Here is a 25793-nt window from a genome sequence, read left to right on the forward strand (position 1 = left end):
AAACCAGTTCCAAAAGATATTGAGCACAAACTGTGCTGAAAGGTACACTCAGCTGGGTGCAGGCGAGAAAATAATCTGGATTCATTTGAGATTTCTAGGCAGCTAGATCATATTCTCGCCTAGTTATTATTATCAGCAGTCATTCCGAACAAGTAGGCATTTTAATTCCATAGCAGTCTGGATCTGTTTTTCCAAGACCGTTTCTCCACTCATTTCATGTAATACTTCTCTAACATTCAGTCCTCGAAGCCTGCTTTTTCTCCATTTTTTGGACTGTTTCTATCCCTCCCTCCCATTAGCATCTAATATAATAAAACGCTAGATGCGCATGCGCACTCAGATCTGCGTGATCTGAAATCCCTGATCTGTGAGATGTATGTCCGTGGCTTTGCAGACGTGTGCATGCGCAAGTCCCCAACCTTACTGCTTGCCAGCCGCATTGCTTGCCAGCCGCAACCGTTGGACTCCCTGCTCTCCAGATCGCGGTGTACAGACCGGTAGGGCACTGGGAGCTAGGGAGAAAGCAAGTGCTCAGTCTTCGTCGTCGTCTTTGCCCCTCCCCCCCAATCCCCGTTGAGCCTCCCACCCGATTTTCTCTTCTCGCGGTCTAGCCGGCTACCTTAGTCCCTTGCCACCGCCGCCACCCCCTTCCCTTCCCTTCCCGCGGTCAACAAACCTCTTGGCTCCAGCAGTGGCCGCAGCACTGTAAACATGCTGCTTCGTGGCCTCTACTGCCCCGATTTGCTCTTCCGTGTCTCTGATGATGTCATCAGAGACACGGAAGAGCAAATCGACCGCGGGAAGGGAAGGGGGTGGCGGCGGCGGCAAGGGACTAGGGGAGCTGGCCAGACCGCGAGAAGAGAAAATCGGGTGGGCCATGAAGAGACAGGGAGGAACTGGGAAGAAGGAAGAGGAAGAGGGAGGAAGAGGGAAAGGGGCCTGCTTTGGGGGAGGGGTGTGCTTGAAGGCACAGAGCTTTGCTTGGGGGGGAGACAGAAGGGGGCCACGGAGAGACAGGGAGGAACTGGAGCTGGAGAGGGAAAGGGGCCTGCTTGGGGAAGGGCTGTGCTTGGAGGCAGACAGCTTTGCTTGGGGGGGAGACAGAAGGGGGGGCCACAGAGAGACAGGGAGGAACTGGAAGGGCAGAGGGAAAGGGGTCTGCTTTGGGGGGGGGGTGTGCTGGGAGGTAGATAGCTTTGCTTGTGGGGGGGAGACAAAATGGGGGGCCACAGAGAGACAGTCAGGGAGGAATTGGAGGGGTAGAGGGAAAGGGGTCTGCTTTGGAGGGGAGGGGTATGCTGGGAGGCAGACAGCTTTGCTTGGGAGGGGAGACAGAAGGGGGGCCACGGAGACACTGTCAAGGAGGAATTGGAGGGGTAGAAGGAAAGGGGGCTGCTTCGGGGGGAGGGGTGTGCTGGGAGGCAGATCATTTTGCTTAGGGGGGGAAGACAGAAGGGGGCTATGGAGAGACAGTTAGGGAGGAACTGGGGGGGAGAGGGAAAGGGGGCTGCTTTCTAGCACCCGTTAATGTAATGGGCTTAAAGACTAGTCTATGAATAAATTCCTAGGAGAACAGGGACTTTCTAGGTCATATTCCACAAAACCTGTAATTCTGTTATTTTAATTGAATTGTTGTTAAAGGTGCTGGATTCTTTTGCAGAAGGGTGTATCATTTTGTACACCAGCATGAATTATCCAACGATACTGTTACACAGGAACCTTCCAGAACACAGAGGTCCTTCCTTAGGCATGAGTTAACCGTCTCTTTCAGCATAGCATGAACTCTTTCCCTCTCTTCTTCTCACAATGTGGCATGCACCGTTCTCTCTGTATCTTAGTTAGACTTGGATAAATGATAGGGATGTGCATACATTTGAAATGACATGGGAAATCTTGTGGAGAGTGTTCATTAACACATCCAGAGTATTCATCATGTTACACTGGCCACAGTATTCTGTTAAATCTGTCATTGTGCAAAATGGTAACTGTACAGAGACCAAAGCAGTGATTCCTGTGGTTAAGCCTTTTCTTCCAGTGGGTGTTTGTGACCTAAGAAAAGTGAAAGGCCTAGCAGAGTCTACTCTGTGTATGCCCAGAACAGACACATCCCACATGTAGACTGAATCATGAGGTAGTTAACATCCACAGTAAATACAGCACATTCTAACATAAAATAAAGTAAGTAAATAAATAATTATAACGGAGATGGTAAAGTGCAACAAGATCCCAGGGAACTTTAAAATATAACACTTCAGAATCCAACATTGCAGCCACCTCTGAGGTGGATGTCTTCCAAACACATTTCTAATACCCGCTTTGAATAAATCTTCCAAGAAAGTGAGAGAAGGAACAATATTATTTTTACCACCCAATTGCAGTTGGGTAAATGAAGGCCAAGGGAGCCTTCATTGGGGCATGTCAGTGATAAATGAGCCTCATACTGGTTTACATTCCACAGTCTTATAGGAAAAATGATCCTGACAATAAGAGCTCGGAAAAACAAAGCATCCGAAAAAGTGTAACATTCATTATGCACTGGACAATATCTGGCAAAGCACAGAAAACCAGGTCCTCCTTGTATTAGCATGCCTACTAATTCCTCAAAAGGCCATACTATTCATTTATTAACATGCAGAACATAAGAAAAGAAGATGTTCAAAATAGGGTGAGAAACAAAGTGTTTTTTTTTTAGTCCAGTAGCCTTTCTCCAACAGTTGCCAACAGATAAATCTCTTGGTGCTCACTTCCAAGGAAAAAAGAATGACTTTCCGAAGCCTACGTGACTAATAACACAGGTCAACACATCATTTTCATCAGAGTTAATGTTGGGCGGATTTGGTAGCATTTTTCTTGCTGATTTTAAATCTGTATTTCGTTTTTCACTAGCACGTCACATTTTTTTGATGAGGCTCATTATATATAATTATAAATGTTAATTGGGCGATATATCATTCGTTTAAAGGATAAACGTATATGGAGGGTTAACTACAGTTGTCTTTGTTTTTTTATGCTACAGACGGTGATTAATATCAGTCTTTATTATGCCAAGATAGAAACTATCTGGATGATTAGTATAATGTTATGTCTGTGGTTCATTCACGATGAAAGCACAATGTTGCTCAATTACCGTAGATCTGAAGAAGGTATACAAATTATACTTTGGCTGTCCACTGGGTGACCAAGATAAGTCTTGGGCTCCACATATCATCTGTACCAGTTGCTCCAACGGACTTCGTGACTGTCTCAGTCAATGAAAGGCAGTGATGTCATTTGCAATCCCAATGATATGGAGGGAACCGCAAGACCATAATAAAGATTGCTACTTTTGTCTTGTGAACACAAGTGGATTCTCAGCTAAATCTATGCACAAAATAATACATTCTAGTCTAGATTCTGCTATTAGGACTGTTCTTCATGATGACTCACTGCCTATCCCTGTACCTCCACAAGATGGACTTTCTTCTGTGGAACGTGATGAGGAATGTGATGATGATGAAGCAGCTGGTCACAATCCATTATCTGATCCTGATTATGTGAATGATGAAGATTCAGAACCAGAGACCTTTACACAAGCTGGGCTCAATGATCTTATTCGTGATCTAAATCTTTCAAAAGAAAAAGCAGAACTTCTTGCTTTAAGGCTTAAGCAAAAGCACTTGCTTGCAAAAGATGCTAATATAACTCATTACAGAAAAAGGAGTCATAACTTAACAACATTCTTTACTGTAAATGGCTCATTGTGCTTTTGTCATGACATCAACGGGCTCTTCAACAATTTGTCACAAGTGCATTGTCCAGATGAATGTCGTCTCTTCATTGATTCTTCACAGAGAAGCTTGAAGGCAGAGTTACTGCACAACGGAAATTCCAAACCAAGTATACCAATTGCCAATTCTGCTCATCTAAAGGAGTCTTATGAGAATATGAAGAATTTAATATAAGCAATCAGTTATAAAACACACCAGTGGAACATCTGTGGTGATCTGAAGGTCATTGGCATGCTAATGGGAATGCAAGGAAGATTCACTAAATACTGCTGTTTCATGTGCTTGTGGGATAGCAGATTTACAGCTGAACATTATGTCAAGCGTGTCTGGCAGCTGAGGGATGCCTATAACCCAGGGACAAGCAGTGTGAAATTTATGCCATTGGTGGATCCTCATAAAATATTTCTTCCACCTCTTCATATCATGCTTCTACCTCTTCATATCAGTGGACTGGTCACATAGTCAGGCCAACAGAGCAGTGGTGCACCTAGAGGGCACTGATATAAACTTCACATAAAGGATGCCAGATATATATCTCACTATATACCCCTTATAATTTATGCTGAGCTCTCCAAAAGTCCCCCCAAACCTACTATACCCATATATCTACCATCCCAATAGCCCTTATGGCTGCAGGTGGCACCTATATGGCAGTATAGTAAGATTTTGGTGGGTTTTGGTAGGCTCATAGTTTCCACCATAAATGTTGTGGTTAGAGTGGTTTATAGGTCCGGTTCCTCCTCTCTATGGTTCACTAGCCTGCCACCTGGCTACTTAAGACATCTGTGTGGAGTTCTACTAGGCTTTCTAATACCAGGTGCTGTTTCATTCACATATTTTGGGGGGGGAGATGGGGTCAGTGAGCACTGGGGGAGTTGGGGGGGTCATACCTTAATGCAGTATTTCTCAACTCAGTCCTGGAATGCCCCCTTGCCAATCAGATTTCCAGGATATCCACAATGAATATGCATAAACTTGATTTACATACAGTGCCTTCATTCTATGCAAATTTCTTTCATGCATATTCATTGTGGATATCCTGAAAACCTGACTGGCAAGGGGTTCTCCAGAACTGAGTTGAGAAACACTGCCTTAATGTATCCAGTGGTCATCTGATCAGTTTGGTTACCTTATTGGCACTTAGACACTTCTAAAATAGGTCTAGGTCGGAACGTCTAAGTTCCATCCAGGACATCTTGCAAAAATCTCAGTTATCACCGCAAGACATCAAAGTCTAAGCCAGCTCATAGCCCACTCAAAACACACTTCTAATACATCCCTTTATAACTTAGACATTCTGGATGGTGAACATCCTGTAAAATGTCTAAAATACATGTTTTGAAAATTTGTATATGGACATTTTGCCGAGAAAAATCCAAGGGCACCTTTTATCAAGCTGCGGTAGGTGCTTAACACGCGGAATACCGCGCGTTCAACCGCCTGCCGCGCTAGTCGCTAACGCCTCCATTGATGAGGCGTTAGTTTTTTGGTGTGCCGCAGGGATTAGCGTGTGATGAAATGTCTGACGCACTAACCCCCGTAGCGCACCTTGATAAAAGGAGCCCCAAGTGTCGATTTAGACAGTTTATTTGGACTTTTTGTGTTTTGAAAATGCCCATATTGATGTTATAGAATAGCGCGCAGGTAGATGCGTGCACAAAGCAAAAGTAATGCCAATTAACATCAATAATTTGGTTGTTAAGGCCAATTAATTCATAGTTAATGGCTTGTTAACTAATTTAGTTGTGCACGCATGTTGGATCTGTGCCAAAATTTTGACACTGCCATTTCAACACCATATATAGAATCTAGGGGTATGTGCCTATATGCCCTTATTCTAAACATTTACACATGTAAAGGTTTTATAAATGTTAGAATTGCTGCCAGTATGTCTTCACAATCACTGAGCCATAGCAGACCGGTGCTGGACTCATACATTCAAGCCCTCGCCTATTTAGATCGGCACGTCAGCTGAGTTAGTATTTCATGAACATTAATCAACCAAGTTCAGCAAGTCTTATCATCGAATGCTAACGATTTCATGACTGCAGCAGTCGCCGGAAGTGTAACCAACTATATCCTGGAGAAACAAAAAGACAGTTGTACGATGACATTTTCAGCATGTGGAAAAACAGTCTACACCTGTGACAACATGCTACAGTACTGATGGACAAGCTAATGAGGAAATTAGCATTACCTCATGAGCTGATGGCAAGGAGCTGAAATTTAGCCACAATACTGCCTGCAGAATTTTACCGAATTGATTGATGTTCCACAGACTTTAACTTCATAATGTCTGATATTTTATAACAGGGCTCATGTATGAAGCAATTTTAGAAGGAAAGATTTCAAATTGACTTTACCCGGGTACAATAGCTTTATACTATGAGTTTTTGAGTAATTGGTGCTTAGGCTTTTCAAGTTTCTTCAGAATAAATGATGGAGAAAGGTAAAAGTTTACTTTATCTCTAGAGTAAGCAAAAAAATATTTTGCTGCCTGGAGTTAAATCTATGGAAAGCCCACAAATAGTTCTTGGGTGGGGGAAAAATTTGTAGTTTTATATTCGTCATACCTGGTGAATAGGGGGTGACACTAGCACAAGACTTTAGTTGAAGTGAAAACAGGCAAAAAGTCAAAAATACAAATGGTCAATGTGTATAATCTCAAAACTAATATACTGTATATAAATAATTCAATAAGTCTTGGAGTTTGGTTCTGGGTGAAGCCAGTAAATGCAATGAGGAACCTAGGTGTACAGTTAAAAAGGGCCTTTGGCTTGCCATCATCTGTGACAACTAAGTCAAAAAAGCTTTTATGTTTAGGCTGTTTTCATTTTTAGAGGTATAGACTGTTAATGGGGGGGGGGGGGGGGGGTTCATGCCCTCGAAACAGTTCAGTTAGATTACTGGAATGACCTGTGAATGGATTTGCCTGCTGGCATGATTCACAAGCTGCAAATTTTACAAAAAGTGCCAGCAATAAGGCTGGTGCTGCAGCAGTTGAAGAAAATACATGGAGGAACATTTTTGAATGAATGTCTACGTATGACTTTGGATGTTTTGAGAAAACATTGAAAAATCAGGTGGAGAAAATGTCCATTTTGGAAACTGCAAGACATCTTTTTTTATGACCTATCTAGACTGTGATGTCTCTCTATGAGCTTCTTGGTGTCTCTCTGTTAGATCTGTTGTCCCTATACTGGAAATGCCTCTGCAATGAAGTCATCCTTGTATAGGAAGCACACTGGTGACCAGAAGGTGACTTCAGAGGAAGAACCAAGGTTGGCATGAGCAGCAGGTTGGAGGTGCTGCTTGTGCCGGCAAAGAGTTCAGGAGGTACTGGGGGGAGGGGGTTGCAGAGAGGAAGAGAGGTGCCTGTACCCCTACCAAGACAGTGTCTGGGGTAATCCACGCCTCCCCCCTCCCCCATAATATGGCACTATCTCTGGCTAAAACCACTACAGCCACTATCTTGTCACACTGTTTCATCACCTTTTGATCCTCAGACACCATTATCCCAAGGAGTGGCCTAGTAGTCAGAGTACCTGCCTCAGCACTCTGTGGTTGTGAGTTCAATTCCCACTACAGCTCTGTATTTTGTACCTGGTGCAATGAACTGTTGAGTGACTTGCCTGTCTAAAATATGTAAACTGCTTTGATTGTAACCATACAGACCAAGTCCCATCCCATCCTTGCACATACAGCTCTCTCAGATTTCTATACCCCAAATGAATCACTGTGCACTTCCTTGTATTGAATGTTAGTTGCCAAACATTAGGCCATTTTCCAACTTTTGCAGATCTTTTTTTCATGTTTTCCACACACTCCAGAGTGTCCACTCTGTTACAAATTTTGGTATCATCTGCAAAAAAGGCAAACCTTACCTTCTAGCCCTTCAGCAATGTCATTCACAAAGAAAATTAATTACCCCAAAATCTAGTACATAAATAAGTCTTCAAATGCCTTCTGAACTCCAAGTATGACAGATACAAAGAATAGTTGCCTAAAATCTTTATCCCAAAGAGCAGCCTGATATGACAGTGTACGTTCGTGATATCTTTTAAATTTGCAACCCTTCACTAATGGGTACATGAAAAGAGCACAAACTTTGCGAGAATATTTTGGATTAAGGACTGTAAATACATCTAACAGATAAGAGGGTGCCTGGAAGATATGGATAACATGAGGAGGGATCTAATTAAACTTGACAGATGGACTAGAATTTGGCAGCTAATAGATTTCACAGTATTAATGCAGGCTATGATCTTAGCACAATTGGATTATTGCAATTCTGTTTCTGTAAACCTAAGTAAGGGAAGCTTAAAATGACTTCAATTGATTCAGAATACGTCAGCAAAGCTGATATTCGGAAAGAGAAAATTTGACCATGTCTCTCCATTGCTGGCTCCCTGAGTACTTTAGGATATAATTTAAATGTGTTTGTGTAGTATTCAAAATCTTACATGGTATATTTGCATTTATATTACTTCTATCTTTGAATGTACAACAATCTCTTGACTCAAGAAGCATTCAAAAATACAAACTTTCTTTTCCATCTTTTAAGGGAATAAAATCAACTGCTAAGATTGTTCAATCTTATATATATATATATACATTAGATTCACAGAGATCTGGAATGAAATTCCATCTTCTATTAGAATTCTTGTTTCCCTTCAGACCTTTCGTAAATCTATGAAAACATTACTATTCCAATAGTATTTAGATAACAGTTTCAGAGAAAACAAATAATTTTGTTCATTAGTCGACAGGGAATCTTATTCAACAGATAACAGAAAATCTTTGACTAATAATTTTAATTTATTCAACTTAAAAAATATTTGTCTTGTCTGATGCATATTTTGTTAACCGAGTCGAGCTCCTTTTTAGGAGATGATATGATTAGATTAGATTAGATTAGATTAAATTAATACTAAAAAATGCAGGGTAATGTATTTGGGCTGCAAAAATCTAAGGGAGTTGTATGGTGTTGGGGCAATTTTATATGTGAATTACTCCTTTTAGGTGCATCGATGCTGTGTGGTGAGATCCTATTCTGTAATGGAATCTAGTTGCCCAGAGTCCTTTATAGAATATAAGCATAACCTGGAATTGGTACGCCTTGCATTTATTGTGTGAAGTTATATCAGCCATAGACCAGGTGTAACTGTGTGCTCCTAAATGTGGCAAGGGCATGTATACTATAGCATACTATTTTTTTTTTAACCCACCTGCATATAATATATGTAAACCACTTTGGTTGTACCCACACAAAGGTGGTTTATCAAATCCATATCCTTCTTTACCTTCTATAAGTTATATGCATAACTGGGAGGCATGTCCATGTCCTGCTGATGCTCTGTCCCTTGAATTTGTACACCACGTCATTTATGTGCACCTTTGCAAATAGTGTTAACAGTGCTTACACCCATAAGTGCTAAATTTTTGTATATATTTGTACACAAAGGTGTATGCAACCTTGAGCACCTTGATCTAGAATTGTCCTTTATAGGGGTGAATTACTTCTATGCATGAAAGAAGAGTGAGACCTAAGGGTTATTTTATCTGATGATTTTAAGCTGGTCCATCCTCAGTGAATCTGCAACAATCACAAATAAGATTAAGAGCAGAGACTCCAGAAGGTGCATTGTGATGATCCTGCTACATACATTTTTGAATGGATGAGTTCACCTTTTTCAATTTCACAAATTTCCTCCATCTGGATTGACTCAGTCATGTCCTTGGTTTTAATGGGATGCCCACATGAATTCTGACTCCCTTTAGATTTTAACACAATGGAAGCAGCTAAATAGGAAAAGCTTTCAAGGGCTTTTTGAAACTTGATCATTCTGTATTCAGGTAAAAGTAAGTATGTTATTATGCAGGGTGAGGTTAGGTCATGTGAGGGAACAATGCATGTAATTTTGTTTTTGCAAAACTATGTATAAAGTATACCCAGAAAAAAACAAGTGCAAAGTTTTGCAGGTACTTTTTCATTAGGCAGTTCTCATTGGAGAAGTAAGTGTGTATTTTTCATTTGAGAACTGATAAAAAGAGGGGTGATTCTTTATCTCTTTCACCATCCAACATCTCTATTCTTTCTCCCTAGTTCTCTCTCTCTTATCTCTCAGTGTCTAGTGTCTAGTCTACCCTCTGCCACATGAAGTCTTGGCAGCCATTTTGAAACTGTATTACTGCAAGTCTAGCATCAGCAGCGGGCAGGAAAGACTGGGGATCTTTCCTGCTCCCAAAGAGGCCACTAGACCACCAGGGGGTTTAAGGTAGGTCTGGGGAGGGCAAGAAAGAAGAGGTAGCAGAACAGGGGAGAGAGGAGATGGAAAAGGGAGGGGGAGAGATGCCAGACCAGGGCAGAGAAGGGGAGAGATATCAGACTAGGAAAGGGAAGGGCAGGGGAGAGATGCCAGAACAGTGAAAGGAAGGGTAGGAGAGAGATACTAGACTAGGGTAGGGCAGGCGAGAGATGCCAGAAAAGGGCAGGGCAGGACAGAGATGCCAATCCAGGGAAGTGAAGAGCAGGGGAGAGATGCCAGAGCAGGGAAGGGCAGGAGAGAGATGCCAGACTAGGAAAGGGGAGGGACAACTGCAACAATCATGATGCTATCTGTGGAAGCCTAAGAGAACATAGGAAAATATTTGTTGAGTTGTCTTCTTATGCTAAATTACAGGGTTGTGGGTCTGAGCCAGTGGCGTACCTAGCATATGTGACACCCGGGGCCCATCATTTTTTTGACACCCCCATCTATATGAAAAATATGATTTTTAGTAACAATCCACATATTGCACAATAAGAGTGTACCTTGGAAAAGGCAGCATCTTAAACACTGCAGTGAACACCAACACATACATTGTAAAACTAAACAAGTCAGATCCCACACAGTCAATTGATCCTGCAGTCAATGCCAACTGAAAACTATGTTCTTTTCATACACAAAGAACAGAGATACACCCTCGCCCAATATGGAATAATCACAAACTGAAAATAGAAATATGTAGACAAAAGTTAAACTGAACCACCAAGAAACCAGACTCTGCATACAATGCAACACCACAACACCATAAAAACAGTAACACATGTCTTCTAATACGGTGCAAAATATAAAGACAGTAGATGTAAATTTGAAAAAACTGAAACATAACAATCACCACTTTACAAAATTAACAAATAAAAATAAAACAAATAATGAGAAATAAGAAAATACTATTTTATTGGACTAAGCTCAGTCCCCATCTCCGCAAACCACCTGATTCCATCCACACAAGCCTTGAATAGTTTTATATTGAACTTATTATATTAAAGTATAAAAAGAAACAATATTCTGTACAATTGTCAATTTATAAATCAGTGTCTTCTCCCCACTCTCTCATCCCCATTTTCCTTCAGCGTCCTCAGCCCACTCTATCTCCACTTTCCTTCAGCGCACGCACATAAAAACAAGCAAGTAATTTTATATCATTTTCATTCTATTCATTCATAGAAATTAAAGTCTAAATAAAGCCTGCAAAGATTACTAGATGTCTTTCATCTGCTCCCCTCCCTCCCTCCCCCTTACTTTTGTGGCCAAGTCAAAATGATCTACCAACAATAAAATTTTAAAAACACAAAGCACACTGTATGCAGAGAAAATGTTAATTATCATTTATATTCCATGGGTTTTCAAAGAGGTCAAGGCAGATGACTTTATGCAATGTCACCTCAGTAACAACTATACAAAAATAGACAAATATACCCCCTCCCTGTTTACTAAACCGCAATAGTGGTTTTTAGCGCAGGGACCTGCACTGAATGCCCCACGCTGCTCTCGACGCTCATAGGCTCCCTGTGCTAAAAACCACTATTGCGGTTTAGTAAAAGGAGGCCATAGTGCAAAATATAGACAGCATATATAAATTCTCAAAACGGACACATTTTGATCACTAAATTGAAAATAAAATAATTTTTCCTACCTTTGTTTGGTAATTTCATCAGTCTCTGGTTGACTTTATTCTTCTGACTGTGCATCCAATATTTCTTCCCTTCTATCAGCCTCCTGTATGCTTCCTCTCCTCCAGACCTCATTCCCTCCCCCAACTTTTTCTTTGTTTCATCCTGCCCCCTTCTTTCTTTCTCTCCATGCCCCCTTTCTTTTTGTATGTCTGTCTTTCTCTCTCTGTGCCCCATTTCTTTCTTTCTTTCACCCTACCCCCTTCTTTCTTTCTCTCTCCATGCCCTTTCTTTCTCTATGTCTGTCTTTCTCTCCGTGCCCCATTTCTTTCTTTCTTTCACCCTGCCCCCTTCTTTCTTTCTCTCTCCATTCCCTTTCTTTCTCTATATCTGTCTTTCTCTCGCTCTGTGCCCCATTTTTTTCTTTCTTTGTTTCACCCTGACCCCTTTCTTTCTTTCTGGCTCCCTATCCCCCCTTTCTTTCTTTCTTTCTCCCTGCCCTCTCCCATGCCACCGCCATTGGGAAACATGCTGCTGCCACCGCCGCTGGGGAAAGGCTGCCACTGCCGCCATCGGGAACAGGCCGGCACCAAGTTCTCCCTCCCTGCTTTTCTTCCCTGCGGGGCTGACCAACTCTCACCGCCCGATGTCAATTCTAACGTCGGAGAGGATGTTCCGGGCCAGCCAGGCAGCGATTGGCTGGGCCGGAACGTCCTCTCCGACATCAGAATTGACGTCGGGTGGCAAGAGTTATTCAGCCCCGTGGGGAAGAAAAGAAGGGAGAACTCAGCGCCGGCTTGTTCCCGATGCCGGCAGTGGCAGCCTATTCCTCGGTGGGTGGCCAGTTGTGCAATCCATCTCATCCCTTAGCGGACTTATAAACTCTGCTTTAACATAGGGCCTATTCTCCGCAGAAATGGGACATATTACCCTGTCCCCATTACTGAAAAAGCCGATCTTGACCCTTCCTCTCCTTCTAACTACCGTCCCATAGCAAACATCCCTCTCCTGACTAAAATGCTAGAGGCCATCATTTCCACCCAGCTCTAATCCTACCTAGAGAGATTCTCCAATCTTTTACCTTACCAATACGGCTTCAGACCCAACTTCAGCACCAAATCCCTCCTGGTCTCATTAATTTCAAAGGTGCAACAACTACACTCTCGCAATAAGTTTGCTGTCCTATTACAATTCGATCTCTCTGCAGCTTTTGATGTCATCCACCACAATATTCTAATTTATCAACTTTCTGAGATAGGCATCGACTCCACAGTCTTAAAGTGGTTCTCGAACTTCTTACGTTCCCGCTCCTAAACTGTCAACACAAACAGCGCCCGTCCGCTCATTGGAAACCGACTTGTGGAGTCCCGCAGGGATCACCCCTATCCCCTATCCTCTTCAACATCTACATGTCTTCCCTGAAAATCTTCCATCAATCTTCCCTTGAAACAATTTATACTTATGCCGACGACATCCTTGTCCTTCTCGAGACAGATTCGAACCTTACCAACCTCTCTGAGAACATAACAGCCTGCATAATGAAACTCCAATCCTGGTCCCTCTCTGTTCAAATGAAACTGAACGAGTCCAAAACGAAACTTCTCTGGCTCGGTCCAAAACTAGAACAGTTGCCCACCCTCTTCGCACTACCCTCTGGCGCAACGCTGCAGCTTGAGTTCTCAAGCAAAGTTCTAGGCATCATCATCGACTCTTCTCTTTCCTTCAATGACCACCTCAACTCCCTGGCAAAATCATGCTTTTTCAGCCTCCACATGCTGAGAAAAGTGAGATCCTGCTTCTGCCAACAACATTTTGCCGTCCTTGTTCAATCCATCATCCTTTCCAAACTAGATTATTGTAATTCCATCTACCTAAGTCTACCCAAAAAGAGTCTTCATAGACTTCAATTAATTCAGAACACTGCGGCCAAGTTGATCTTCGCAAAACGTAAATTTGACCATGTTTCCCCACTTTTGTCCAAATTCTACTGGCTCCCAATAATTGCCAGGGTTCATTTTAAATGTTCCTGTCTAGCTTTTAAAATACTACACGGCATCCTCCCCCTCTAATCCCTCTATCTTGGAACTCCCCGAGTCCCGACAACACCAGGCCCACCCAAAAACTTAAACTATCCTTCCCCCTCACTAAAAAGTATCCTCTATGCGGGAAAATTAGGAAAATCTCTCCTTCAGAATCACAGGCCTGTGTAATAACCTTTCTACCCCTCTGCGGAATCAGGTCTCCTTCTAACTATTCCGTATGCACCTGAAAACTAGTCTTTTCACAAAAACGTAACGCTTTACTTCCTCCCTATACTCAATCCATCAAACTAAATGTGTTATTCTTTTCCTTTATTAAGCTCTTGTAAACCGTGCCGAGCTCTATATTCATGGAGAGGATGCGGTATATAAACTTAAGGTTTAGTTTAGTTTATGTTTACATCTTTGACATCCTAGTTCTCCAAAATAGCAACACTCTTAAAATAGAATACAGAAAAGTTATTGTCCAATTTACTCCAAACTTCTAGTTTGCTGTTCTCTGATCTAAATGGGGACTTTCTTTGAAACAGCTAATAGCGAAACGCGCATTCACATCAGAGTCCCTCCTTTCTGCTAATTAAGATAAGTGGCAAGTGCTTACTGGCATGATATTAATCTTTATAAAATGCATGAATAAATTTGACCGATGAGGAGGCTCGCTACAGAATACTCGAATTGTACGTGAAATAGATAATTAGAGTGTAGCCCTGAGGTCAATTGAAGATTAGAAGACTATGAGAAATTCAAGATGTGAATGAATGATGAAGTTATTTATTGAAGCATACTAGAAGTTTGGAGTAAATTGGACAATAAACTTTCTGTATTCTATTTTAAGAGTGTTGCTATTTTGGAGAACTAAGTTATCAGCTTCACTCAAAGTTATTTATATTATATATAGTAGGCTAAGTATTTGGTGTACATCTTTGACACCAGCAGTTTCATTGCCAGAGACTCTCCAGCAATTGCAACCAAATAAAATGAGAAAATTATAGGTAACCACCACTTAAACAGCAGCTGAATCGTGGTGCTCTCAAGGAATGGCAACAAGATACAGAACACTGGCTTTGACTTTATAAGTAGATTAAACAAACAAAAATGTTTACAATTGTAAACATAAATAAGACAAGGTGGTAAGTGTCTGTGTTCTTCAGAATGTAATTTATTTATTTTTTTAATAGAAAATTGAGGGTTTGGGGCTGGATTTATTCAGCCTATGCATATTATGCAGTGTTTTTTCCTGGGGTATTCCATTCTGGTACATTTTTCCGACTGTCATATAGGAAAGGTTTTAAGTGCAGTCATGATTATTTGGGAAGGTCAAGATAATGTAGCACTTGTTTTATGCAGCTAGTGAAAAGTGATGAGAAGATATCCAGACGAGCTTGGTGAATCCCTTCAGTGAGAAATGAGTGGGACTGTAGGTCCTAAGCTCAGAGTTGAACCATATTTAGGATGCCCTTTGACATAAGCTCAGTTTAAACAATAGTTTTCTACTATGCTAAATAATCAGTTCTTGCCAGCTGCTGCCAAATTAATGAGTCTTTGTCATTTTTAGTTTATAGTTCACTCATGAAGCAGCCAAGTGGAAAAGGAGCCAGGGACCATTAAAGATCTTTCCATACTTTTTCAGAGAGAATGGGTCCTAATTCCTCATCTCAGAAGTCTGTAATCATCCTCTACCTGCTAGGCTATTTATTTATTCAATTTTCTATACGGTTCTCCCAGGGGAGCTCAGAATGGTTACATGAATTTATTCAGGTTCTCAAGCATTTTTCTCTGTCTGTCCCAGTGGGCTCACAATCCATCTAATGTACCTGGGGCAATGGGGGATTAAGTGGTTTGCCCAGGGTCACAAGGAACAGTGTGGGGTTGAACCCACAACTTCAGGGTGCTGAGACTGTAGCTTTAAGCACTATGCCACACTCTGCCATTAGTGGGAATAAACAAGGTGAGTGATAAAGACTGGGAACCAGAGGCTATACCTGAATGACAACACTATAATTTTAAACATGCTTTGGAAAGGCATGAAAAAAAATAAATCCAAATATGTCTTTTGTACTATCCCCCTTTCTCAGTCTTTTACGGGAAACAAGTGACCAGAAGAGGCTGGGTGCTAGAGATTATGATACCAAATTAGAAGATGTATCAGATGATTTCCTGAAATCCTAAAGATCAATTATGAACAAATGCCATAGAAAATGTTTTTAGAAATCCTAACACATAGTCCAGAATAAAGACTATAGAGGCCAATAAAATAATACAGCTGTAAACTATAAACATAGAAACATGATGGCAGATAATGGCCAAATGGCCCATCCAGTTTGCCCATCCACAGTAACCATTATCTCTTCCTCTCTCTAAGAGATCCCACGTGCCTATCCCAGGTTTAGATAATTGATCCTCTACCAATAAGAACATAAGAAATGCCTATGCCGGATCAGACCCTAGGTCCATCTATTCCGGCGACCCGCACACGCGGAGGCCAAGCCAGGTGCTTCCAGTTGGAGACCCTGGTTACCCGTATCCATCAATATGTTTTGCAAGGAGGTATACATCCAACTTATACTTGAAACCCAGAATGGTAGTCTCCGTCACCACCTCATCCGGGAGAGTATTCCAAGCGTCCACCACCCGCTGTGTGAAACAGAACTTCCTGACATTTGTCCTGAGCCTGCTGCCCCTCAGCTTTAGTCCGTGACCTCTTGTCCGTTTCACATTTGACAATGTGAACAACGATGATTCTTGCTCTATTTTGTCGAATCCTTTCAGTATTTTAAAAGTCTCAATCATATCCCCTCGCAGTCTCCTCTTCTCAAGGGTGAACAGTCCCAGTCTTCCTAATCGTTCTTTGTAGCTCAAATTTTCCATACCTTTTACTAGTTTCATGGCTCACCTCTGCACCCTTTCCAGCAGGGCTATATCCTTTTTTAGGTAAGGAGACCAGTGTTGGACACAGTACTCCAAGTGTGGTCTGACCATTGCTCTGTAAAGTGGCATTATAACATCCGCCGATCTACTTGTGATCCCCTTCTTTATTATGCCCAGCATTCTGTTTGCTTTCTTCGCTGCTGCCGCGCATTGAGTCGACGGCTTCTGGTTTCTGTCTATCAGTACCCCCAGGTCTCTTTCTTGTTCAGTTTTGGCCAATGTTACACCTAACATTTTGTATTCATGTTCCTTATTTTTCTTGTCCAGGTGCATCACCTTGCATTTGTCTATGTTAAACTTCATCTGCCACTTGTCCACCCATTTCTCCAGTTGGTCTAGATCCTTCTGGAGATCTTCAATATCTTTTTGTGACCCAACTGCCCGACATAGTTTTGTGTCGTATGCAAACTTGATTATATTACTTGTTGTCTCCTCTTCAAGGTCATTTATGAAGATATTAAATAAGATAGACCAAGAACCGAGCCTTGGGGCACTCCGCTAGTCACCTTCCCCCAGTCCGAGAATACCCCATTTATGCTTACCCTCTGCAATCTATTTTCTAGCCATTTGCCTATCCATCTAATTACATCCCCTTCAATTCCGTGACTTAGTAGTTTCCTCATAAGCCTTGTGTGTGAGACCTTGTCGAACGCTTTCTGGAAGTCCAAGTAAATTATATCCACTGGGTCTCCGCCGTCGATTAGTTTGTTCACCTTCTCAAAAAATTGAAGTAAATTCGTCAAACATGACTTCCCCTTCCTAAAGCCATGTTGACTAGCTCTCATCAGGTCGTGATTTTCCAGGTGTTGCACTATGCTATCCTTGATCAATGCTTCAACCATCTTCCCAGGAACCGACATTAGACTCACAGGCCTGTAATTGCCTGGTTCTCCTCTGGATCCTTTTTTGAAAATTGGGATAACATTTGCTATTTTCCAGTCATCTGGTATTTGCCCGGTTCTAATTGACATGTTAGCTAGGATTTGTAAAATCTCTCCAATTTCCATCTTAAGCTCCTTTAATACTCTCGGGTGAATTCCATCTGGTTCAGGGGATTTGTCACTTTTTAATTTGTCGATCAGATAGTATATCATGTCCAATTCCACATTCACTGAGGTGAGGCTATCCTCTATGTCACCCTTGAATACCCTCCTTGTTTCCGGCATTGTTGTTGTGTCTTCATTAGTAAAGACGGAGGCAAAGAATGAATTTAGCCTATCAGCAATCTGTTTGTCTTCTTTAACGCACCCTTTCATTCCTTGGTCGTCGAGAGGGCCTACTGCCTCTCTTGCTGGTTTTTTCCCTTTTATATATCTAAAAAAGGGCTTGAAGTTTTTGGCTTCTTGCGCTATCTTTTCCTCATAGGCCGTTTTGGCGTCTCTTACCACCTCGTGACATTTCTTCTGGTTGACCTTATGACTATTCCAGGCCTCCGTTGTGTGTTCCCGTTTCCATTTTTTGAACGAGTCCCTCTTATCCCTTACCGCATCTTTCACCTCTTTATTTAGCCAAGCTGGTTCTCCTTTGTTCTTGTTTCGCCTTCCTTTGGATATCTGCGGAATGTAGAGATTCTGCGCTTCGGTGATGGTATTTTTTAGTAGGGACCATGCTTGATCGACCGTTTTGATTCCGGGTGTCTTTTTCATGAGCCGTTTTTTAACCATGACTCTCATGCCGTCATAGTTCCCTTTTTTGAAGTTAAAGGCTGTGGTTTGGGTCTTGGTTTTTTTTCTCTTCCCAATGCCAATTTTAAAATTGATCATGCTGTGATCACTAGTCCCAAGGGGGACCTTGACTTCCACCTCTGATGTTCTCCCAGTTAAGCCATTGAGGACTAAGTCCAAGGTTGGGGAACCCCTTGTTGGTTCTTCCACCATTTGTTCTAGGAAGCAGTCCCCTATTGTTTCTAGGAACATCATCTCCCTGCCGCAGTTCGAAGTTCCTAGGTTCCAGTTTATCCCTGGAAAGTTGAAGTCTACCATGATCGTTACATTACCCATTCTACATTCATGTTTGATTTCCTTCATCATTTGTTCGTCTGCTTCTTCTAACTGTGCTGGGGGTCGATAATAGAGGCCAATTTTTGTGATTGCATCGCTTTTTCCAGGTATCTTTATCCAAAGATACTCCAGATTTTCTTTTCCTTCTGTCTGCCCTTCAATAGACTCTAATCCTTCTTGGACACAAGAGGGCTATACCCCCACCTTTTTGTCCTATTCTATCTCTTCTGTATAGGTTGTATCCCTGCAGTACTGTGTCCCATTCATTTTCCTCATTCCACCACGTTTCTGTTATGCCAATGATATCAAGTTTTTCTCGTCTCGCTAGTGCCTCCAGCTCGCCCATTTTGTTTCTCAAGCTTCTGGCATTTGTGTATATACATTTAAGCTCCTTTTGAGATGTCTTCTTGGGCTTTTTAGTCTTTGCAGCCCTCATTGTCTCTATTTGCGCACTTTCTCTTTGCTCTTCCCCTTTATCCAAGCAATTGTTTGTAAGTTCTTCTTGGGGATCACCTGATGCCCGGGCCATCGACTGGTTGTCGACTGTCGGCTCTCCCCTGTTCCTTAGTTTAAAGCCTTCTCAATGGTCTTCTTCATGTTTTCAGCCAAGACTCTTGCTCCTTGCTTGGTGAGGTGCAGGCCGTCTTTTCTATAGTATCTGCTTTTTCCCCAGGATGCCGCCCAGTTACGTATGAATTCAAAACCTTCCTCATCGCACCATCGTCTCATCCAGGCGTTGATTTCTCGCAGCTCCTCCTGTCTCCTTCCATCCGCTCTCGGTACCGGGAGGATTTCGGAGAAGGCCACTTTCACCTCCCTGACCTTGAATTTACATCTACTTCTACAGAGCTTATGGTTTGGCATTTTTATATCAATCATTAAAACAGCATGGAAGTATATAGAATTTGTTGTTTCCACTTTAAGGCTTAGAAGGAAATAACTGTTAAATGTGACTCACTGAAAGCTTTAACACTTTAAGGACCTGATTTATGAAGGACTTTCCCAGATATATGACATGGGAGAAAATTCTCAATAAATCAGCTCTTTAATAGTTTCATAGATGCTTTTTAAAAAAGCACTGCTAGCATTTTGGGGATGATTTATGACAGGGGAGTAAAACATACCTCATACGGGCCATTTCCAGCCTACTGTGGTCCTTTATTCAGCCTGCTGCTCCTGCCCTAGCCTCAATCTCCTGCCTCAATCTCCTGCATTACCTATTTCACCTATTTCAGAAGCAGCAAGTAGCAAAATATCTCCTAGAAACTCTTCACAGCCTCCCTGTCCAGTATTTTCTCCTCTCTCATCATTTCTGCTACCCTTCCCACCCATCTCCCCAAACTTATAATGATACTATAAGAAACTGTAAGTGCAGAGCCTTTCAGCCCACCCCCTCAGCCATGTAAAGTGTGCATCAAACGGGGTGAGTCTGACAGGACTTTTGAAGCATGCTGTTTTTTTGTTAGTGCTACCACCATTGATCTGGTGAAATGCAGCAGCTGTAACCAGCGTAAGAGAGAGGTTTGGAAATAAAACACTGGGAAGAGGCTGGAGGGGTGATATAGGTCCATGTGCCAGGAGCAGAGAAGTAAAAGAGAAGATGATGAACTATAGGGGTTTAGTGAGATGGAGGGGATATTCTGGGTATTGGGGAAGGGGGAACGATGTAGAGAGTCACAAGGGCACAGAGATGCATACCCTCACCATCCCCGCATTTTTCATCTCTGTCCCCTAACCATCCCCACAGTCTTAATTTTCTTCCCTGTACCTCACTGCTCAAAGCAAAAAGATGATTTTATGGGCCTTATGAGGCTAAAACCAAACATGGAAAAATTATGTTCTTACCTGTTAATTTTCTTTCCTTTAGACGCAGCAGATGAATCCAGAGACTAGTGAGTTAGCACACATCTACCAGCAAGCGGAGATAGAGAAACTGATTAACAGGTGGTCCCATTGGCTGGCCCTCTTCCTGTATCTTCAGTATTGCTCCTTGCCCAAGCATCCGGAACCAGCAATAGAGAGAGTAGAGAGGGACAGATTCTTCAAACTTTCGAATAATAAAAGAACAAGAGGGCACTCGGAAAAGTTGATAGGAGACAGATTCAAAACAAATACTAGCAAGTTCTTTTTTACCCAACGTGTGGTGGACACCTGGAATGCACTTCCAGAGGACGTGATTGGGCAGAGTACGGTACTGGGGTTCAAGAAAGGATTAGACATATTCCTACTGGAAAAGAGGATAGAGGGGTATAGATAGAAGATTACTGCACAGGTCCTGGACCTGCTGGGCACGATGGACCTTGGGTCTGACCCAGCAGAGGCATTTCTTATGTTCTTATGTTCTTAAGTAAAAAACTCCTTTCCCATAACAAATGTCAAAGATAATCATATAGAATACCAGCACCAACCACAACCAAAACTCCGAAATATTCTAAAGAGAAACCGACAGACAATATCCAGAAAGGGTGGGGCTCTGGATTCATCTGCTGCGTCTAAAGGAAAGAAAATTAACAGGTAAGAACATAATTTTTCCTTCCTTAGCAACAGCAGCAGATGAATCCAGAGACTAGTGGGATGTAGCAAAGCAATCCTCAATCCAGGTGGGAAGCAAACACTTTCCCTACAATAACCGAAGCACCAAAGCAGACTCGCCGCCATATCCAATCGGCAATGCTTAGAAAGGACAAGCATAGAAAACCAAGTAGCCTCATGACAAATGTCATCCAAGAAAAACCTCTGGACTCAGCCCAAGAAGTTGTTATAGCTTTTGTAGAATGGGCTGGAAGCCCTGCAGGCAACCGCTAAGGAAATGGAAGCAATGGTTTCTTTGACCCATTGAGTGATGGAAACTTTGGCCGCTGCCATACATCTATAGCTCCCTGCAAATAATACAAAGAGGCGATCTGAACATTAACAGCCAGTAGAAACCTTCAGATAGTGTAGAAGAATTCTATGCACATCCAGAAAACACTGTGAAGAGAATCGCAGCACCCAGTCCTCCTCCCGGGAAGCTGGAAGGAAATGTGAGAGCGGCTGAGAAGAAAGACATCACCTTAGGAAGAAACTATGGCACCATCTAAACTTAACCCCACCCCTGCATTCACAAGTCTCAAAAAGGAATCCCTGCAGGCCAAAGCCTGCAACTCAGAAAACCGCCAAGATGGAGCCCCGGTCACAAGAAGCACCGACGTCAACATCATATCCTGTAGAGTCTGATGAGACTAAGGTTGAAACGGAGCCTCCTGCAAACCGCGAAAGATACCTGAAGACTGAAGGGCAGATAGTGCTTCTTAAGAGGTGTAGAAATATACTATACACCTTTTAGGAATTGAACTATAGCACGCTGAGAAGCAAATAAAGAGTGAGATTCGGAGCCATGTAATAAACTAAAATGTTCACATGAAGCTGAAGGGAAGTAACACGAAGCCCTTGGCAACACTGTTAAACCAAGAAGAAAGAATACAAGACATAGAAGACCGGAAGGGGGCGCATCTCGAGAACTACTGAAGAATCAAAAAACCCTCCAGACGGCAGAGTAAGTCACAGATGAAGACTTCTGTGTCACCTGGCGAGAAGACGAGACGAAACAACTTGCTGAGTAAAACACTTACACCTCAGCTATGTGTTTTCAAAAGCTAGGTCATCATACCAAAGTGGAACAAAGTTCCTTGTAATGGACCCTAGGAGAGTAAACGTGGAGTAACCGTGAAACTCCACAATTCGCCCGTCGAAAGACCCATCAGATCGGCATACCATGGATGGTACAGCGAATCAAGAGGTACCAAGATCACCGGATCTGACCGCAAGCCTAAGATGGAACAACCAAGAAATTAACAACCAGGATAAAAGATTGAAAAAGAAAAAGCAGAGGCGATAAAGAATAAACTCGTCTACCCCCTCTGACTGTCACACGTACATCTAATGAAGAAGCTAGGAAGCGTGGAATTCAAAGACGAAGCCATGAGTTCTAGGTCGAGGAGATCCCACCTCTACACAATGAACTGGAATGCCTGAGAACAGTGCCCAATTTAATGGATGTAGAAGAGTTTTTGCTAAGGAAGTCCAACTTCTTTTCCGGTCCCTTAAAACGAGCTGCCGACAGAAAAGAAAAATGAGATTTCGCCCCTTGAAGTAAAACCATGACTTGCACGCCAACCGAGGACTCCACGTACCTCCATGGCTGTTGAGAAATACCACCGCCATGACACCAACCTAAAAGTTCCTTATCGTCATAGCGGAAGAATAGACTGAAACTCCTTAAGCGCTAGCCTGATCGTGTACCCCTCTAGAAGAGAGAACGAGTACTGAGACCCCTCTTGAGACCAGAGTCCTGGAGTTGAATATGGAAGGCCCTGAGCCCCCTAACCCGACAGCTTGGTATGTTAGGTGACTATGTGACAATCCAGCAAAGACCATAACATGCCATTGAATATACTGATCTCGCTGAGCCACCAAACTACGCAAAGCGAAGTGTGAGGATCCTAGTGGATACCACCACTAGATTATTGAGATACCGGAAACCACCGGAACCAAAGTGGCTGCTGCAGCAGTCTCATGCGAAAGCGAGCCTAAGGGGACAGCGGAGTCACCACCATAGATCCCAGAACCTATACAGAAATTCAGAATGTTGTTCTAGGTGACTAAACAAGAAGGTGAATTTGAGACTGTAACCTGTCCCCCCCAGTATCTGGGAAGAAACACACTGTGCACCCACTTGGCTAACAACACAGCCAGACATTCCAACAAGTGGCAGAGGTTAAGAGAGTTCTTTGGAAATAGAATGAAGAAAAGAAATCATCCGATGGCGTCTACCAAATTGATTTGGCGGCAAAACGGCCGAAGAAGCAAACGTCCAAGAAAACTACCCCTAAATTCCCTGTTTGCCAAAATGCCGCCACTACGGGCCTCAACTTATAAAGAGTTCCTGGAGTCATGACTAGGTCAAATGGTATGCACCAAAACAGATAGTGCTGCCCAGGAACAGACAAGCGGAGATATTGCTGATGCTGTGGCCACTGGGAATAGGAAATAAACTCACAGTTTCAGGTCGGAAATGTCTAACTCTGAAAAACATATTGACCAGTATGAGATCCAGCCCCAATCTGATCAATTTCACCTTCTCGGGCAGTATGAAGTAAATGGAATAACTTCTGTTAGTTCCAGAAGAACTAAAAATATGGCTCCAAGTTCCAGTTACACTTAAATGGGGATCTCGTACCAACATAAGCTTTGGAAGCCCAAAACACTGTGATTCCAAGAAAGAATCTAAAAGGGAAGAAGAGGATTCAAAGTTGCAAACCTCCTGAATATTGTTCAAAGCCCTTTGACCCAACAACCTTGAACTGCAAGGTATAGGCGGAATAGAAATCCGTAATGTAATGTAACATAAAATCCCCCCTCTGCGATGAAGCCTTAAGAGATATAAGAGGAAGTCAAGACCCCTTCAAAGTGAAGCACAGAAAAATAAGAAATGGGCTGTTCGAGTGCTGTAAGGTTCAGAAAAAGAAACTCTCCCTGAAAACCCCGGCATGCGAAGTCAAAAGGAGCATGTCTAAATCCCACAAACAGCATTAACTTTATGCCTGCAAAGGGAAGACAAGACACACTAGGCGTAATCCATAAGTAGCATTCGCCTCTCCATAGAAAACGATCTGCACCTTGATGGATAGCAGACAACGCTCCCACTCCAAAAGAGAGCTTCAGGGATGATGTCAACAGGCATATAGCGTATGTCACCCTAAGCATGTGGAAGAAGAGGTAACTTGCCCCTAGTCATCATCAGCCTCATAGACCTTTCTGCTAGATTGGAGGGCTGCCTAGCACGCGCCAGGAGTAGATGGTGATCTCCACGCGATAAATCTTAAAAACCTGCAGACCTCGGAGACACTCACACCCACAGGAAGAAGTGAAGTGTCAACAGGCCCCAAGAGAGTCCCCTCACTGGGAATCTAGTCAAACTATGTTGAAGAAGTAGTTCTATAGCGCTACCAGACACACGCAGGGCTGCACATAGGAAGAAAGATCAATGAAACCTCCAAACATACATAGCTCACCCTTCAGGGACCCCGAGAGAGACAATGAACTACCTGTATGAAACACGGGAACTGTCCGGACACTTCACCGTGCCTACTGACAACCCATTACATAGAAAAACTGAGCATAGGCGGCCACACACGGCAGAATCTTCCTCTTTAAGTCCCTTGAGACATAACAGAATAGACTCAAGAAAACTAGCTGCCTATCTTCAAGTGAAGCTAGTGGAATAAACATACACACACCAAACTAGAGCACCGCCACAATGGTCAAAGCTATCTTAACAGCCCCGATGTATCAGACCCCGAAAAGGAGAAGCTGAGAAAGTCAGCAGTATAAAATAGCTCCCTGAATGCTGGAGACCCAAGCATGGGAAGTTTCGCGCCAAAATATGCCGGCTCCTAGAAGCCCCGCAATGAAACATACATACACAGCCGTGGCCTAAATTTTTGAAAATTCACCTTGGGGAGGAAATGAATCAAAGGTGCTTGGTCTCAACAGCATTTGAGAACAAGCATGCGCCTCTTGCGTTCAGTAAAGACCCGGCTCCTGGACAGTGACCGAAGAACACACCCGGAGCCGATCTCACCTCCCTGCGGCCACACTGGGTGCCGTTCATTTATGCACCTCCCCAAGTCAACACAGGGAGCCGTTCAATTATGCCCCCCTCCCCCATTGGCTGCGGCAACGCCGAGAAGGAACAGCCCCAGAAACCTACAAACGCTGCAGCTCTATTGCCAGGGAAAGAAAAGAAGCTTGTGCTTCTGCCGTGTGGGAAGGCACCGGCTCCCTTAACAGTGTTTAGCCCTTCACTGAAGCCACTCCGGAGAAAACTAAATTTTCACCCCACAAGAAAACAGTGTTTAACAAAAGAAAAGTTCCATAAAGAAGAACCACTCAACAGTTAACCACCAGCACTCACACAAGCACAAAACAGCACTCGCAGATCAAATACAAGGAGAATTAAACATATACTCACAATCTTGTTAGTAGTGCCGGTAGATGCCGGCAAATGCTGGTTGCTCAGCACTAGCAGGGCAGAAATGTAACTGTGGTGTCCCTTTTTTTTTTTAATAAGCGAAAGAAG

This window comes from Geotrypetes seraphini, chromosome 1 (genome assembly GCF_902459505.1).
Source record: "Geotrypetes seraphini chromosome 1, aGeoSer1.1, whole genome shotgun sequence".
NCBI lineage: Eukaryota > Metazoa > Chordata > Amphibia > Gymnophiona > Dermophiidae > Geotrypetes > Geotrypetes seraphini.